Source organism: Lolium rigidum, chromosome 3, assembly GCF_022539505.1.
Source record: "Lolium rigidum isolate FL_2022 chromosome 3, APGP_CSIRO_Lrig_0.1, whole genome shotgun sequence".
In the NCBI taxonomy this organism is placed as follows: domain Eukaryota; kingdom Viridiplantae; phylum Streptophyta; class Magnoliopsida; order Poales; family Poaceae; genus Lolium; species Lolium rigidum.
In genome coordinates, this window is record NC_061510.1 from 289,657,743 (window position 1) to 289,675,009 (window position 17,267).

General features: G+C 49.0%; 1 long non-coding RNA gene across 3 annotated transcripts; it reads right to left on the reverse strand.

Moving 5' to 3' along the window:
- Positions 1-481: 481 nt before the first annotated feature.
- LOC124703534 lies at positions 482-4,657 on the reverse strand. 3 transcript variants are annotated; one of them, XR_007003144.1, is made up of 3 exons: positions 4,559-4,657; positions 1,004-1,135; positions 482-868 (listed from the first exon to the last, which is right to left on the reverse strand). It is a non-coding gene; the product is annotated as an uncharacterized LOC124703534 (long non-coding RNA). The 3 variants fall into 3 exon arrangements; XR_007003143.1 differs by lacking the exon at positions 4,559-4,657 and adding an exon at positions 1,822-4,544; XR_007003142.1 differs by lacking the exon at positions 4,559-4,657 and having other exon boundaries at positions 1,004-4,544.
- Positions 4,658-17,267: the final 12,610 nt, after the last annotated feature.

A 17,267-nucleotide genomic window follows, 5' to 3' on the forward strand; every position in this document is an offset into this window, starting at 1 on the left:
GAATTGTAGTTTCTGAACGCAGGGACCCGCCGGTACTTGCTGCAGGAGAACAGTTGTGTAAAAGGCAAATTGCATACTTCACCCTCCACCTACACCTTTTCACAACAAGGTCCCCATGTAGAGATCTTCATGATGGTATAAAACAGGTCTGTTGTATATTCCATGAACTGCAACTAAACATAGATCATCTAAACAGAAGCTGGAGTAGATCATCCAAAATAAACTCGATCCAAAATTCTAGTTACAATTAGATCAAGCATGGGTACTCTAGGAACCAAGATTTCAACTAGACACAACTAAAAATATTTTAAATCACAGTTGGTAACAATTTTGGCTTAAAATCACCATTGCACCTATTAAAAAGACATCTGAGTTGGAACATAGGTGTAATTTTGTAGCATACATGTGACAAAACATCAAATGGATGTGCATACTTTCTTAAGAAAGAACATGTGACAGGGAAATGCAATTGTAAAGAAACAAACACTCCCAGGAGCAACTTATCATGTCATAAGCAGAAGTAAGTTAGTATACATGAGTTGTATCCACCATATATGAAGGTGAGAAATAGGAAATAAAAACAGTAAGACAGTTGTGCCAGAAGATGCTACTAGTAGTTCCAGATCTGCTAACAAACAAACATGCTACTAGTAGTTCCAGATCTGCGTAACAAACGATTGGCATGGTACTAAGAGGACTACAAGTTCGAAGATATGTTCTCTAAAAGACTATAGCTTCGGCCAGTAGTAATTTGTGAATACTATGCATCTGTCATATCTGTCTTTGTGCATAATATTGTAGCGTCGCTGCAGGGATACCATTTTACCTTCCTTGATCATGCTGCCACGCCTCCCGCAAACTAGTTTGTCTGAAAACAATTGCAAAATATAAGTACAGTATTGAGTTGTTTGGGTTCTCCACGATAAATGGAAGTTGCTTATCATTTATTTGGTTCTTTCATGGGAATGGATTGTTAAAAAAATAAGTAAGTAACCAAACTCACATTTGTGATTCATCAGATGTCAGGTCTGGATGTTCCCCTATTGAAGATGTTGTCGATACGAACGATGTGGAGCCGCTATTTTGCACTCAAGCTATCCCTGCTGCAGTTGTAGGTGAATCTCAAGACCTAGTGCTGCATGACCATGAAGCAGTTGAACATTAAGATCTTTTGTTGAAACCAACAGTTGGTAAAAAAGTTGGGACAGTAGGAAAGGAACACACTTCTTTACAGCCAAGAAGCATCAACTTAGACATAATTATCAAAGCAACTCAATTACTTTCAGAAATCAACTTAATCATGGTATGAAAACAACTTGATTACTTTCGCAAGCCAACTTGGTATAATCATCAAAACAACTCAATTACTTTCACAAGCCAACTTAAGCATGGTATCAAAACAACTCGATTACTTTCAGAAGCTAACTTAGGCATAATTATGAAAACAACTCTCAGAAGCCAACTTAAGCATGGTATCAAAACAACTTGATTACTTTCAGGAGCCAACTTAGGTATAATTATCAAAACAACTTAATTGGTATCACAAGCCAACTTAAACATGGTATCAAAACAACTCGATTGCTTTTAGAAGCCAACTTAGGTATAATTATCAAAACACCTCAATTACTTTCAGAAACCAACTTAAGCATGATATCAAAAGTACACTCTCAAAGTGGGGTTCATTATCAAGAATAATACATCAAAAAGGAAAGCACATACAAAAGAACTCCAGAAGCAGCAGCTTGTGTGTAACAAGTATTATGCACCGAAGACGGAAGAAGAATTGCAACAAGAGAGAATGACTGTTATTGAAGATATTACCCCTGTTCATCTTGATGATGAGAATGAGTAAGGCGAAGAAGCTGGTCCATGCAACCAGAATACTTCTAGCAAGTTTGGCGTTAGACGCAAGAGAGAAAGCATCAAGCAAAGAAAATGCCCAGCTAGAATGTTCGTCAAGCTTAATAATAGAAAGTGGGAGGTGACATATTTTGTTTCCAGAACAAACTAGCTATTTTGTACAAAAGACAAACTTAAGCATGGTATTACAAGTTTACAACAAGGGTACTTACTTTCGGAAGCCAAAAAATGCACGGTCTTGTAACCAACTTAATCATTTTCAGAAGCCAACTCAATTACTCCGACTGGACAACTTTGTCATATGACAAAACAACTTATTTAGGACATAGATAACGGCCAACTCATGGCATGGATAAAGTAAAAATCAACTTAAACAATAACAGCTGGCCAACTTAATTACTCGTGGTAGACAACTTAATCTGTTAATCATAATGACAGAACAGTTTATTTGAAACATGACTAATGGGCAATGCGTCGCATGATTTATGGCATGGATAAATACAAAAGCAACTCAAACAGGAACAGTTGGCCAACTTAATTACTTCTGGTTGACAACTTAATCATAATGACATAACAACTTATTTGACACATGAATAATGGGCAACGCATCGCATGATTCATGACACAGATAAATTTTAAGAAAAAAACAACTTAAACAAGAACTACTGGCCAACTTAATTACTCCTAGTAGAAAAATTAATCATAATTACAGATTAATTATTTGAAACATGAATAATTGGCAACGCATCGCATGATTTATGGCACGGATAAACAAAAAGGCAACTTAAACAAGAACTGCTGGCAAACTTAATTACTCCTGGTAGACAACTTAATCATAATGACATAACAACTTATTTCAAACATGAATAATGGGCAACACATCACATGATTCATGGCATGTATAAAACGGGGTAGGGGGTTGATAAATTGTAAGCCAAAATTGTTTCCAAAATGTTCTAAATAAAAATCGTACTTTTCGATCGTTATATTTTTGCATTTACCGTTGATAAATATTGGGTCAGGGGGTTGATAATTATGAGCCAAAAAGTTTCCAAAATATTTTAAATAAAATTAGCTTTTTGGGTCGATAGTTTTTTAGGTTTACCGTTGATAAATAACGGGGCATGGGTTGATAAATTGTGAGCCAAAAAAATCCGCATAATATTTTAAATGAAATTAGCTTTCTTAGATTGATAAATTTTCACGTTTACCGTTAATAAATAACACGCGGTGGGTAAACAAATTGTCAGCCAAAAAATACCAAACCAAAATAATGGTGCATCCATGAACAACATTTGACAAAAAATTGTTAAATAATTCAAACTTTTACGTGCACAAAAATTTTCTGGTCAGAAGCTGAGGGATGACCGACTAATAGTTCGAAAATTTACTTTTGCGTTCGCTCGCTTTTTTTATTGCAAGTATACTTTGCCTTTTTACTTCTACCCGCGTAGATTATATAATACAAAAGACATTCGTCTTTCCAACTAACAAAAAGCGATTGGTGGTATACTTTGGTTATCACGTAGCTGTCAGCCGCTGCCTTCGACCGAAGGGCGCGGGTTCGCCAGCTAGGGGAGCCCCAACTAAACACATGGTGCCAGAGAACAGCTAAGATGAATTCAGTAACCATAGTCATGCTTAACAAACAAACATCCCAGTCCAACAAACATATATGGTACACTATGGAAATTCCTCACTGCCATACGGTACACTATGAATCACTTTATATTTCATCACTATGAAGCTGGCATCATAGTAAAAAAAGAAGGTCCAAGTTCCTAAGGAACCAACAATACTGCAAAAAAAATCAAGGGAAAAATCTACCCAAAAACTCAGGTATAATAATCGTGCTGTCAAAAGCACAATGGGAATTAATTTGTCGCTAGCCCAAACCAAAAAATCTGTTAAGTTGCACACTGATTTTCTTGATTTTAAGTTATTCAGGATTAATTTGTCGCCAGCGCAAACCAAAAATCTGTTAGAAACTCAGGTACAATACCCAAGAAATAAGGCTGGGACTAATTTGAAATCCAAACTGAGCCAACCCAAACCAAAACCAAATCAAGGGATAAAGAGCATCATTCATACATCATAAGATGTTCCCTTGCAATCTAAAGTCAAGGCTTTGGCTACACGATCTGGGAAGAAATTGTTCCAGATGGATCCGACACCTAACAGCCGCACGCAGGCAGTATACTCATTGGCAGCAGAATTTTGAGCTCTTCTAGTAACAGCACACTTCCAGTTCTGAAGAAAAGCAGCAGAAGGAAGCAAAATCTGAGTAAATGCTCCTTAGGTGGGATAAGGAAAAAAATTCCAGTTGCAAATTTTGGACTTCAGAGATACAGCCAGACTCAAAAATTATTGGACAAGTTCGTCCAATGAAGGCAAGCGCTTCCGATTCTTCAGCACTGCTGAGGCAGAATGTTTCGAGCTGCTACAATTATTTGGCTAAGATGGTCACGTACCACAATGCCTGTAGTACCAACACCATTTTCAGCGATGAAACGAACCATATACGCGATCTATAACTATTGTCAGCCATAGACAGAAAAGCTTTATAACCATACATCCAGCGGGGGGCGGAACAGCAAGGCGAATCCCCCACGTCCTAAGCACCAACATGGTCATAATTCGCGCAAGTGCAGCAAAGAAATCACACAAAATAGAAATGAATTCTGAGTTTGATGATAACCTCGCGTAGTCGAAGTAGCAATCTCTGTCGCGATTGTTCGTTACCAAGCATCCAGGCATCCCGCGAGGGTCGCCCGACGCCGACGAAATCGGCGCCATGTGGTGCGCTTCCGCGCGGCTCGATTTCTTTCGACGCGCGCCCTGCTCGTCGACTTAAGCCCCGCATGCCGCGCTCGCTCCGACACCATAGCACGGCGTCCCTTCGCCGACGAGCACGTCACCCCTCCCGCACGAGGCTCGCACCTCCACGGCTCCACCGACGAGCACAGCCCTCTCCCTTAGGCGCGCTCTATCCACCGCCAAGGACAGCAAATCTCACGCCTGGACTACCTCCATTGCCCAGGAAATCGCCAGAGAAATTGGACAGAGAAAACCCTAGCCAAGCGGGTGGATGGGGAATGGGGAATGGACAGAGCGAGAGAGATAGAGCAGCGCAGCGGCGAAACAACGTCTACTAGGCCCAGGTGGAAATTAGTCGGGGGCTCGGGGCCAGGGCCAGGTGGGAATTGGTCGGGTCAAGGCAACCACGCGCGGGCCGATCGAGCGCGACCGAGGAGCATCGCACGGCCAGAAAACGGAGGCTGAAGTCTGTCAACCGGCCTCCAAGCACTTTTTAGCATCTGGGAAATAATTATGTCCACACATGGGCCGCGGAATGGATGAATATTTTAATGTCCCAAGTTTCCCTCTCTTCCTCAGTCATGCTACACTGCTACTGGGGTGTTAAGCGGCGTCCCGCATTAGTCCTGCAAAGATAGAATCTAAGAGCATCTCTCCAGTCGTGTCCCCCAAACCGTCCCCCAAACCGCGCCGGATTGAGCGTTTGGGGGACGTGTTTCGTTCGCCGCGTTTGGGGGACGTCGCTCCCCGGCCGCGTCCCCCAAACAAAATTTCGCAAATTTTAAACTTGACTAGATTCGATTAGATTCGTCCAAACTTACATAGATTCGAACGAAATTTGACTAACTTTAAAACTAAACCTAATCTAGAACCACTTGCGGCGGCCGGAGGCGTCGTAGTATCGCCGGAAGTTGTACATCTCGCCGGTGACGACCTCCTCGCTTGACGCGCTCGTCGACGGGCTCGTCCACGGGCTCGTCCTTCACCAAGCCGCTTGGTCCTCGCCACGCCGTCGTCGCGTGAGGTCCACCAGCCGCTGTGCGGAGTCGCGGATGGACATGGCGATCGCCGCGTCCAGTGTCGCCTCTCCGAGCGTCCTTGTCGTCCATGGACGCCAAGAACGCCGCCCGCAGCCCCGGGCGCTCCTCGGGGTCGTCGCCGCCGGCGATGAGCCGCCGCCGCCGCCGTACTCCGCCGCCAGCCGCCGCTCGCGACGCTTCCTCCGGCTCCTCCTTCACCTCCGGCTCGGGATGAGGAGGGCGCCGCCGCGCCTCCCTTGCCGCCGCCGTCGCCGCTACCGCCACGCCTCGTGTTGACGGGCGTCGCCGGCTCCTCCTTGACCTCCCGTTTGGGAACCGGTATACGGCGCCGACCGGTACGACGACGACGGCGGTCGATCGCGCCGGCCCCGAGGAAGAAGAGTGCGAGGAGGACGAGTACGTCGTCCTCCTCGGCTGCCATTGAGGAGAAGGCGGCGGCGACGACGGCATCTCCAGCCGCGGAGCGCCGTTGCGGAGGCCGCGGATGACGCTCTCGAGGGTACGCCCGAACGCCCTGCAACGAGGCGCGGCCTTCCCTCGTTCCAGGCCGTTGGGCCCGCCGATGAGCCCGTCGGTGCCGTGCGGCTCGACGTCGTACTTGGCCTTGAAGTACGTCGTCCACCGCCGTCGTTGTCCTTGGCCGCCCATGTCGGATCCGCCCGCTCCTCGGCGGTGAGTTGAGCCCGACGGGCCTTGATGGCGTCCCGCCATTGCCGCGTGTCCGGCTTCGGCGGCGGCGGGATGCCAATGCCGTTCACGGCCATCTTCCAGCCCGCCGCCGCTTGGCAGCCGCACGTCCGGCGGGACCGGATACCGGCGTGGCAGCTGCCGCCCACGCCTCCGCCACGGTGAGGCCGCCGCGGCCGAGCCGCCGCCGCGGCGATCTTGCGGGAGGACGACATTTTTTGAGCGGCGAGTAGAGGATCTCGGGAAGGGGAGGCGGCGGCGACGAGAAGGATTATGATGAGCGGCGATAACCGGAGGGCGTCTTAAAATAGCGGCGGCAGCGGGTGGTTGCACGCAATAACTCCGGCGCGGACGGCCACGCGGCCATGCACGACGAGACGCGTCCCCGCGTCGCCTCGGGAAAACAGGGACGCCATTAACGTCGCTTGACCAAAGGTAGGCGACGGGGTTTTAGCCTTCCGAGCCGCCGACGGGTCGGCCCCGCGCTCCTCGCTCGCCGTTGCTGTGTCCGGCGTCCCCGGAGCGTCCCCCGTGGGACGGGGACGGGCTCGGGCGCCGGACACCGTATCGGGCCGCGCCGGACAAAAAAGGGCTTTGGGGGACGCGGCTGGAACGCTTTTTTTGTCCGGCGCGCCCCAAATCGCTTTGGGGGACGGTTTGGGGGACGCGACTGGAGATGCTCTAAGCAAAGTAGTTAGTACTGTTAGATGTATATATCTGTATATTAAGTTTTTCCATCTATTAGGGGGCTTCCTACATATTTGTACCTGTATATGTATTATATATTGTGGCCTTTGCCCCCCTGGTAATACAACACGCATATTGCCCTAACATGGTATCAGAGCAAAAATTGGTCCTCTAGTCTAGTGCGTGTTCCTCGGCCGTCATTGCCGCTTCCGGCCGCACCTCCGGCCGCTGCCCCGGCCGTCGTCGGCTCTCTTCCGGCTGCTCCTCTCCCTGATCCGCTCGCCCAAGCTTGCCCACGCTCGCCCGCCTGCAGGTCCCCGCTCGCCCCGCCTGCCCCGGCCGCCGTCCCGTCCCGGCCGCCCGCCGTCCTTCGCCGGTCGCCCCGTCCCCTGGCCGCCCCATCCCCCGGCCGCCAGCTTCGTTTTCTGCCTCGTCTCATCGAGCGTCTCGTCGACTTTGTCTCGTTTTCCTTGATCTGATCTGTTTTGAGTTTAAAAAAAGAGAAAAAAAGATATGTCTTTCTCGTCGGGCTATGTCGTGATTCCTCACTGCCCGGTGATCTTTGATGGCGTGAATTACCACGATTTCGCTGCCTTCATGCGCGTCCACATGCGTGGTCTTCGTCTTTGGGGTGTGCTTTCTGGCGAGGTCTCCTGTCCGCCGCGCCATGTTGCTCCTACGGTGCCTGTTGCACTGACGCCCGTTGCCCTTGCCCCTGATGCTACTCAGGTGGCTAAGGATGCAGCCAAGAGTGCTGATGATACTGCTCTGGCTGATTATGACCGGAAGGTCCAGGACCACTCTACTGCCGTTGCGAGTTACCGACCGGATCCGACCGACTACACTCGGTGGATAGATAAGGATGCTCGTGCCGCCGCTGCTGTTCTCACATCCAATGGTCCGCCTCGCATGTCGCTGAGTTTATGGGTCTTCCCACCGTTGTCGCTTAGTGGGCTTTTCTTCGTCGCCGTCGGCACCGTCCGGGGATGCTCTTTACCTGTCTGTGGTCCGCCAGGAGCATGCCCTTCAACAGGGTGATTCTACTATTGATGAGTTCTACACTCAGAGTGCTGCTATTTGGCGTCAGCTTGATTCTCTTCATACCACTGTGTGTGCCACCTGTCCCTGCTGTCTGACTATGCGCGCCGATTTGGAGTTTCAGCGCGTTTTTGAGTTCTTGTCGCGGCTCCGTAAGGAGTTTGAGCTCGCCGTGCACAGTTGCTTGCCCGTGGTCGTGTTCCACTCTATGAGGTACTGGCTGAGCTTCGTGCTTAGGAGACTCGTCTTCGTGGTGCTGGTCTTCTTGAGGTTCCCTCTATAGTTGCTGCTCGTGGCCCTCATGTGCCGTCTGCTCGTGGACCTCCTACGCCGCCGGCTCCGTTGCGGTCTCCAGCACCGCCGATACTCTCTACTCCTCGAGTCCAGGGCCAGAGTCAACCCCAGCAGCCTCGTGGTACGACAGCACTTCCCTGCACCTATTGTGGCAGGACTGGCCACATTGTCTCTACTTGCTGGCAGAGGGATCCCAGCTTACGTCCGCGGCACTATACTCGTCGTCAGGCTGGTTCTTCAGGATCTTCTGCTGTTGTGCTATCTGATCAGGACATTATCCGTGGTCTTCGAGGTCTGCTCGTTGCTACATGCTCTTCCTCGACGGGTACTGCTCGTTCTATGCCTGGCTCTTCCGGCACCGCGCGACCACCACCTTCTACACAGTCAGGTATGTCATCCCCGTGGTATCTGGATTCTGGAGCTTCTTTTCATATGACTTATGCGTCTTCTATTCTTTCTGCACTTCATTCTCTTGTTTCTCCTATCCGTGTTATCACAGCCGATGGTACCTCTCTTCCTGTTTCCAGTCGTGGCACCTTTTCTACTTCTTCTTTCTCTATTCCTGATGTTTCTCATGTTCCTAGTCTTAAGATGAACCTGTTTTCTGCTAGTCAGCTCATCGATCTCGGTTGTCGCGTCATTCTTGACGCTGATTCTTGTGCTGTTCAGGACCGCCGTACACGGGCTCTGGTTGGAGCTGGCCCTCGCAGCCTTGAGTCCCCGGGGCTCTGGGAGTTAGACTAGCTTCGCGTTCCTTCTGCTGACACTTCATCTGCCAATTCTCCTACGGTTGCTGCTTCTGTCACTGGATCTTTTCAGCAGTGGCATCGTCGGCTGGGTCACCTCTGTGGCTCCTGTTTATCGTCATTAGTTCGTAGTGGTCTTCTGGGGTCTGTCTTAGGAGACGTGTCTTTGCATTTGTGTCAGGGTTGTAGGTTAGGTAAACATGATTCAGCCTTCCCTATCCTACTAGTGCGTTTGTATCTCAACGACCTTTTGATTTAGTTCATTTGGATGTTTGGGGTCCGGCTCCCTTTCCTTCGAAGGGGGTCATCGATACTATATTTTGTTTATTGATGATTTTTCGCGGTACACCTGGTTGTTTCTTATGCACTCTCGCAGTGAGGTGCTCTCTATTTATCAGCGCTTTGCAGCCATGGTTCGTACTAAGTATTCCACGCCTATTCATGTGTTTCGTGCTGATTCTGCAGGAGAGTATATCTCCTAGCACCTGCGTGGTTTTCTTGCTGAGCAGGGCACCCTTGCTCAGTTTTCGTGTCCCGGCGCCCATGCTCAAAATGGTGTCGCCGAGCGTAAGCATCGTCATATTCTTGAGACTACCCGTGTTATGATGATTGCCTCCTCTCTTCCGCCGCATTTCTGGGTTGAGGCTGTCGCTACGTCGACTTAACTCATTAAGATTCAGCCTTCTGCTGCCCTTCAAGGTGGCATTCCTCTCGATCGTCTTTCTGGTCGTTCTCCCGATTACTCGACTCTTCGTTTATTTGGTTGTGTTTGCTATGTCCTTCTCCCTCCTCGCGAACGTACCAAGCTGACCGCTCAGTCTGTTGAGTGTGTTTTTCTCGAATACAGTGATGAGCATAAGGGCTATCGCTGTTGGGACCCTGTTGGTCATCGGATGCGCATCTCTCGTGATGTCACATTTGATGAGACGCGTCCCGTCTATCCTCGCCCCACCTCGGGTACTTACCCGGTGGATGATATATCTTTTCTTCTTTTTCCGGATGCACTCCGTGTTGTCCCTTCTCCTTCTCCTCCTAGTTCTGATGGGCCTCCTTCGGCACCATCCTCTCCTCCGTCTAGTCCCCCTAGTACTCCCCGTTCTCCGGCTTTGGATCCTTCTGATACTGTCCCTTCTTCCTCTTCTTCGGATGAGTTGTCTTCTGCTGACGAGCTCCCTCCTTCACGGCCTGTTTGTCAGTGTTGTGCTCCAGCCCGTTACTCTCTTAGTCAGTATGGTATCTCTGTCGTCTCCGAGCCGACTTCTTATCGGGATGCCGAGCGTCATCCTGAATGGCAGCTTGCCATGGCTGAGGAGATCGCTGCGCTTGAGCGCACTGGCACCTGGGATCTTGTTTCTCCCCCTTCTGGTGTTCGTCCTATCAAATGTAAGTGGGTCTATAAAATTAAGACCCGCTCTGATGGATCTCTTGAGCGCTATAAAGCGCGTCTTATGGCTCGTGGTTTTCAGCAGGAGCACGGCCGTGACTATGATGACACGTTTGCCCCTGTAGCTCATATGACTATTGTGCGTACTCTTCTTGTTGTTGCTTCTGTTCGACGCTGGTCTGTGTCCCAGCTCGATGTTCAGAACGCTTTTCTTAATGGCGAGTTGAGTGAGGAGGTTTACATGCAGCCTCCTCCTGGGTATTCTGTTCCCGATGGGATGGTTTGTCGTCTTCGACGTTCTCTCTATGGTCTGAAACAGGCCCCTCGTGCCTGGTTTGAGCGCTTCGCCTCTGTGGTGACTGCTGCTGGTTTCTCTCCTAGTTTTCATGATCCAGCACTTTTCGTTCACACTTCTTCTCGTGGACACACTCTTCTACTTCTCTATGTTAATGATATGATCATTACTGGTGATGATCCCGAGTATATTGCCTTTGTCAAGGCTCGTTTTCGCGATAAGTTTTTTATGACTGGTCTTGGTCCTCTTCGCTATTTTCTTAATGTTAATCTTCGTCCTACTGATGGTGATCCTCTTCCTGATCCCACTCGTTATCGCCATCTTGTTGGGAGTCTTGTTTATCTTGCTGTCACTCGTCCTGATATTTCTTATCGTGTTCATATTCGAGTCGGCTTTGTCTCAGCTCCTACCACCTGTTCACTACGCTCATCTCCTCCGTGTTCTTCGTTATCTTTGTGGCACGATCACTCGTCGCCTTTTCTTTCCCCGTTCCAGCTCTCTCCAGCTCCAATGCTACTCGGATGCTACGTGGGCGAGTGATCCTACGGATCGTCGTTCACTTTCTCGCTTACCGTGTTTCTTGGTGGTTCGCTTGTTGCTTGGAAGACGAAGAAACGGTAGCAGCTTTCCCGTTCGAGTGTTGAGGCTGAGTTGCGGGCTATGGCTTTGTTGATTGCTGAGTGACCTGGTTACGGTGGTTGCTTGCAGATTTTGGGGTCTCTGTTACGACACCCACTCCACTTTTGTCCGACAAGACATGTGCTATCGCATTGCACGTGATCCGGTCAAGCATGAGCTGACCAAGCATATTGGTGTTGATGCTTTTTATACACGTGCTCAAGTGCGTGGATGAGGATGTTGCGGTTCATTATGTGCCTTCGATTTGCGACTGACGGATTTCTTTACGAAGGCACAGACTCGAGCGCAGCATGACTTCTTACTCTCCGAACTCAGTGTTGTGGATCCACCATGAGTTTGAGGGGGGTGTTAGATGTATATATCTGTATATTGTAGTTTCCCCATCTATTAGGGGTTTCCTGCATATTTGCACATGTACATGTACTATATATTGTGCCCTTTGGCACCTGGTAATATAACACGTATATTGCCCTAACAAGTGCGTCGGAGGGATTGAGGGAGTGGGGTAATGAAGGGTTCGAGAAAATATGTCCCGCGTACTATCCGCATTGTGAAAAATAGTCCCACCATGTTGGTTGTACTTTTGATCTCGTGGACACTGCACTGTGGATTATTTTCCAAAAATAAAATAAAATAGGGGATACCGTGTTTAGTTTCTTCCGAGCCTGAAACAGCCTACCAGTTGCATGGTTTTTCATTTATCTCACCGAGTCTAAATGAAATTGTTAGCGACCAATTAAAGCATAGAAGCTGGGGCAAGTTAAGTTACCACGTATCCGGTCACTCGCGGGCTAAATTGCACGAGTGAAGCGATAAGGCAGTCCGATTCTGACTGTAGTCTTGTGGTTGTGTTTTATGTTTTTTTTCGTGCCTGACCAGTAGCTTACAGAGACAGGCACACGTACTGCGGGATAGCACAGCAGGAGGCGGATTTCGTTAACCTATTGCTGGTCGCCCACGTCACGACGTCGTCAGTTAGCCCTGTCGGCCGGACAGCCGTGTGGTGGCATACGTAGCGGATTGCTTCTCTAAAGCAGTTTTTAAAAGGATTTTGGGCCGTGAAAAATAAAAAATCGTTTTCAGCCACGCGCCCTGAAGGCCCTTTCTATCTAGCGCGGTCCAATACAGCGTCCGGTGTCCCGAGCCCGTCCCGCTACACAGAGGTCGCTCCGGGTACGCCGGACACAACGAAAAACGAGACGGGGAGACGTGGGCCCGACGCGTCAGCGAACGGATCGGACGCTCAACCGCCGCCTACGTAGCGAAGGTGCAGTTACCGGAAGGGGAATCGTCGCATTGGCAACCGCATCGATCGACGCGCGAACCGCCGGAATGGAGCGCGAACTCCACGGAAGAGCAACCGCCGCCGCTCTCTTCGATATCTGCACCGCCGTTCATCCACGCTGAATAAGACCCCTACGTATGCGCTTCCCCCGATCTACAACCGGCCGCCATTCATCGAAAGCTCACCTCTCTCACAATGAACGACCTCTCTCAGCTGCCATCAGACACCGATATCGAGGGTAAGCCGCCGGGATGGCGCCACTGGTGGGACAAAGCTGCGACGCCTAGCAGCGATGATTTCCCGCCGCCGAACAACAGCGAGGAATGGGAGACCGAGGAGGAGGAGGAAGAGGCTGAGGAGCGCGGCGGCGGCCTCGGGCGAAGGTAGAGGCGGAGGCGAAAGCAACGACGAAGACGAAGGCGCAGCCGGCGAGCGCCGTCGATGACAAGGAGGACAGAAGTTCCTCCGACGCGTCGAACGACACCGCCTCTTGGGAAAAGGTGACGAGCAGGAAGAGCCACCGTGAGGACGACGAGGCGGGGATATCAAAGAAGAAGTAGTTTAAATTTGTATATGTAATTTGTTTATATTTTTCGAAGTTTTTATATGTAATTTGTTTATGTTGCACCGCTTTGAATATTAGCAACAATATTTAGTATAACGTTAGCTACACTTTTTTATCTATTAAAATAAAAAAATATAGTATTTTAAAGTTTTGGGGGTGCGTTTGGGGACGCGCGGCTGGGGAGCGACATCCCCTAAGCGCGACACGAACGAAACACGTCCCCCAAACGATAAATCCGACGTTATTTGAAGGCAACTTTGGGGCACACGGCTGAAGATGCTCTAAGATGCTTAATTGAAATCTAGCGCGTGTGCAAGTGCAAGTGTAATAGCTTTGTTCAGCGTGTTGTCCAGACCGACATCCTTCTTCGCAAACTAAGCAATATTTTATTTAGATAAACGGCTAGACCGACGATCCGATGTTAAAGGCCTAGCCCGAAGGTCTTTAGTCGCGATTGGCCAGGCCAACCGGGATTAAAGGCCCACCCCTATAAATGCACTTCAGCACACTTCACTTAGCAACTTGTTGTGCCACTTCTACTCTCAAGGGGTGGTGGGTTTGCCTTTGGATCCACTTATGCACACAAGGTGTTCGATGAAATGCTCGAGAGCATGAAACAAACATGATATGAAGTGTCCGAGCCACACTTGATCTTTCTCATTTATTTTTCCTCCTCAATCGCGGTTAGCAACTTGAACCTTTCATGTGTCATTGATAAAATATGCATGTGTGTAGTTTATTGTTTAATTTCTATTATTTCTAGCTAGTTAGTTTAACAAATGCATGATGGTTAATTATATACTTTATATAATAATAATGCAGATGAGTCGGCAATGGATGTACGGTAACCGACTCTCGGGTGAGTTCATTACGGGTTTGAATGATTTCCTCGTAGTGGCTAATGCGGACAAGCAGGGGGGTTTTGTTATTTGTCCATGTGCTGCCTGTAAGAATCAGAATGGTTACTCTTCCTCAAGAGTCGTTCACGTGCACCTGCTTCGACACGGTTTCATGCCAAGCTATAATTGTTGGACCAAGCATGGAGAAAGAGGGGTTAGAATGGAAGAAGATGAAGAAGGAGCGGATATCGATGACAACTATCCTGATCATTTCGGTGATACTTTCATGGAGGATGCTGAAGAAGGGGAAGCAGAAGGGGAAGGTGAAGGGGAAGGTGAAGAAGAGGCACATGAGAGGAGGAGGCTAGTCAAAGAATTCGCTCTTCAGAAGATGGCCGAAGCATTCCGGAACTTCAAGAAGAATTTAGCCCGTGAGTATGTCTCCCGTAACAAGACTCCGGATTTCAATGTACAATATGAGAAACCGAAAGATGATTGGCCCGAATTTGTGAGGCAAAAGCAATCGGAGCATTTCAAGGCCATATCGGAAAAAATAAGGAAAATGCGGCTAAGAAGTGTACGATCATATTATGGGGCCAGGAGGATACCGCCTTTCGGAGCCTAAGTGGGAGAAGATGGAGAACGACCTGAGGGAGCGAGGAATCCCTCTAGGTACAGAGGGATGGGACCCAAGGGCCAAAAGCTGGTGGTACGTGCATGGGGGATCGCTAGACCCCGTGACAGGGAGGTGTGTTCACCGGAAGAAAGTGTTTACTCTCACCCAAGCCCTTATTGATGCAATGGCCCAAGCTCAAGAGGGGAAGATCAAGTTCAACAGAGAGAACGACGCGCTGACATTAGCCCTCGGGAATCATGAACACCCATGACGTGTACGAGGCAAAGGCGCCATTCCGTGGAAAGTAGGGTTTCCCCAGGACAATGACCCGTACAGTTACAGAAGCCATAAGAGAAAGACGGATCGGGATGCAGATCTTGTGGGGAGGTTGGCATCGGAACTACATGAGGTGAAGCAGATTGTTCATGAACTAGTAAAAGAAAGATCGGCAGGGCCGCATGAAGATCGTGCAGCGGATGTCGGAAGCCAGCAGCGGAGAAGCAGCGTGGCTTCCACAGAGGCCCCGGCTGGTGCTAATGCACCGACGATCGATATTACTGCACCGGAGCCTCGCTACCCCGTGTACGATGTACAGAAGATGAAAGAATGTGAGCTGCATTATGCAATGGGGAACATTTCCATGAAGGTAGCGATCGGCTCCGCTTTACCTTGTACACTCGGAGCACTCCACCACAACAACCCCATTCAAGATGGCTATGCTCGTGTCACGGTGGAAGACATAGTCCAAGGGTGTGATGACCTGGAGATTGAATGCTACACCCGAAGGGGAGAAAAGACTTCGAGATGTCAAGCGCTAGTTCATTCTATGGAAAAAGAAGTACATCAAGTTTCCAGGCGAGGCGCCAAGGCCAACAAGTCCACCCCCCTCCGGTGGTGGTGGTGGTGGTGGTTCACCTACACCTCCTTCACGTCAGCCGACGCCGCCCCCCAATCCACCTCCGGAGGGTAAACAGCCGCCACCCCCCGGTTCTCCTCCGGCGGGTACGCCGCCCCCAATCCACCTCCGGCGAAGAAGCAGAAGCCGGCGGACAGCAAGGTGATACGTCCCAAACGTATCTATAATTTCTTATGTTCCATGCTACTTTTATGATGATACTCACATGTTTTATACACATTATATGTCATTATTATGCATTTTCCGGCACTAACCTATTGACGAGATGCCGAAGAGCCGATTGTTGTTTTCTGCTGTTTTTGGTTTCAGAAATCCTAGTAAGGAAATATTCTCGGAATTGGACGAAATCAACGCCCAGGGTCCTATTTTCACACGAAGCTTCCAGAAGTCCGAAGAGGAAACGAAATGGGGCCACGAGGTGGTGCCACACTAGGGCGGCGCGGCCCAAGCCCTGGCCGCGCCGGCCTGTTGTGTGGGGCCCCCGTGACGCCTCCTGACCTACCCTTCCGTCTACTTAAAGTCTTCGTCGCGAAACCCCCAGTACCGAGAGCCACGATACGGAAAACCTTCCAGAGACGCCGCCACCGCCAATCCCATCTCGGGGGATTCAGGAGATCGCCTCCGGCACCCTGCCGGAGAGGGGAATCATCTCCCGGAGGTCTCTTCATCGCCATGATCGCCTCCGGATCGATGTGTGAGTAGTCCACCCCTGGACTATGGGTCCATAGCAGTAGCTAGATGGTTGTCTTATCCTCATTGTGCTATCATGTTAGATCTTGTGAGCTGCATATCATGATCAAGATCATCTATTTGTAATGCTACATGTTGTGTTTGTTGGGATCCGATGAATATTGAATACTATGTCAAGTTGATTATCAATCTATCGTATATGTTATTTATGTTCTTGCATGCTCTCCGTTGCTAGTAGAGGCTCTGGCCAAGTTGATACTTGTGACTCCAAGAGGGAGTATTTATGCTCGATAGTGGGTTCATGCCTCCATTAAATCGGGACAGTGACAGAAAGTTCTAAGGTTGTGGATGTGCTGTTGCCACTAGGGATAAAACATCGATGCTTTGTCTAAGGATATTTGTGTTGATTACATTACGCACCATACTTAATGCAATTGTCTGTTGTTTACAACTTAATACTGGAAGGGGTTCGGATGATAACCCGAAAGTGGACTTTTTAGGCATAGATGCATGCTGGATAGCGGTCTATGTACTTTGTCGTAATGCCCCGATTGAATCTCATAGTACTCATCATGATATATGTATGTGCATTGTTATGCCTTCTTTATTTGTCAATTGCCCAACTGTAATTTGTTCACCCAACATCTGTTTATCTTATGGGAGAGACACCACTAGTGAACTGTGGACCCCGGTCCTACTCTTTACATCTGAAATACAATCTACTGCAATTGTTCTTTACTGTTCTTCGCAAACAATCATCATCTTCCACACAATACGTTTAATCCTTTTTTTACAGCAAGCCGGTGAGATTGACAACCCCACTGTTACGTTGGGGCAAAGTACTTTGATTGTGTTGTGCAGATTCCACG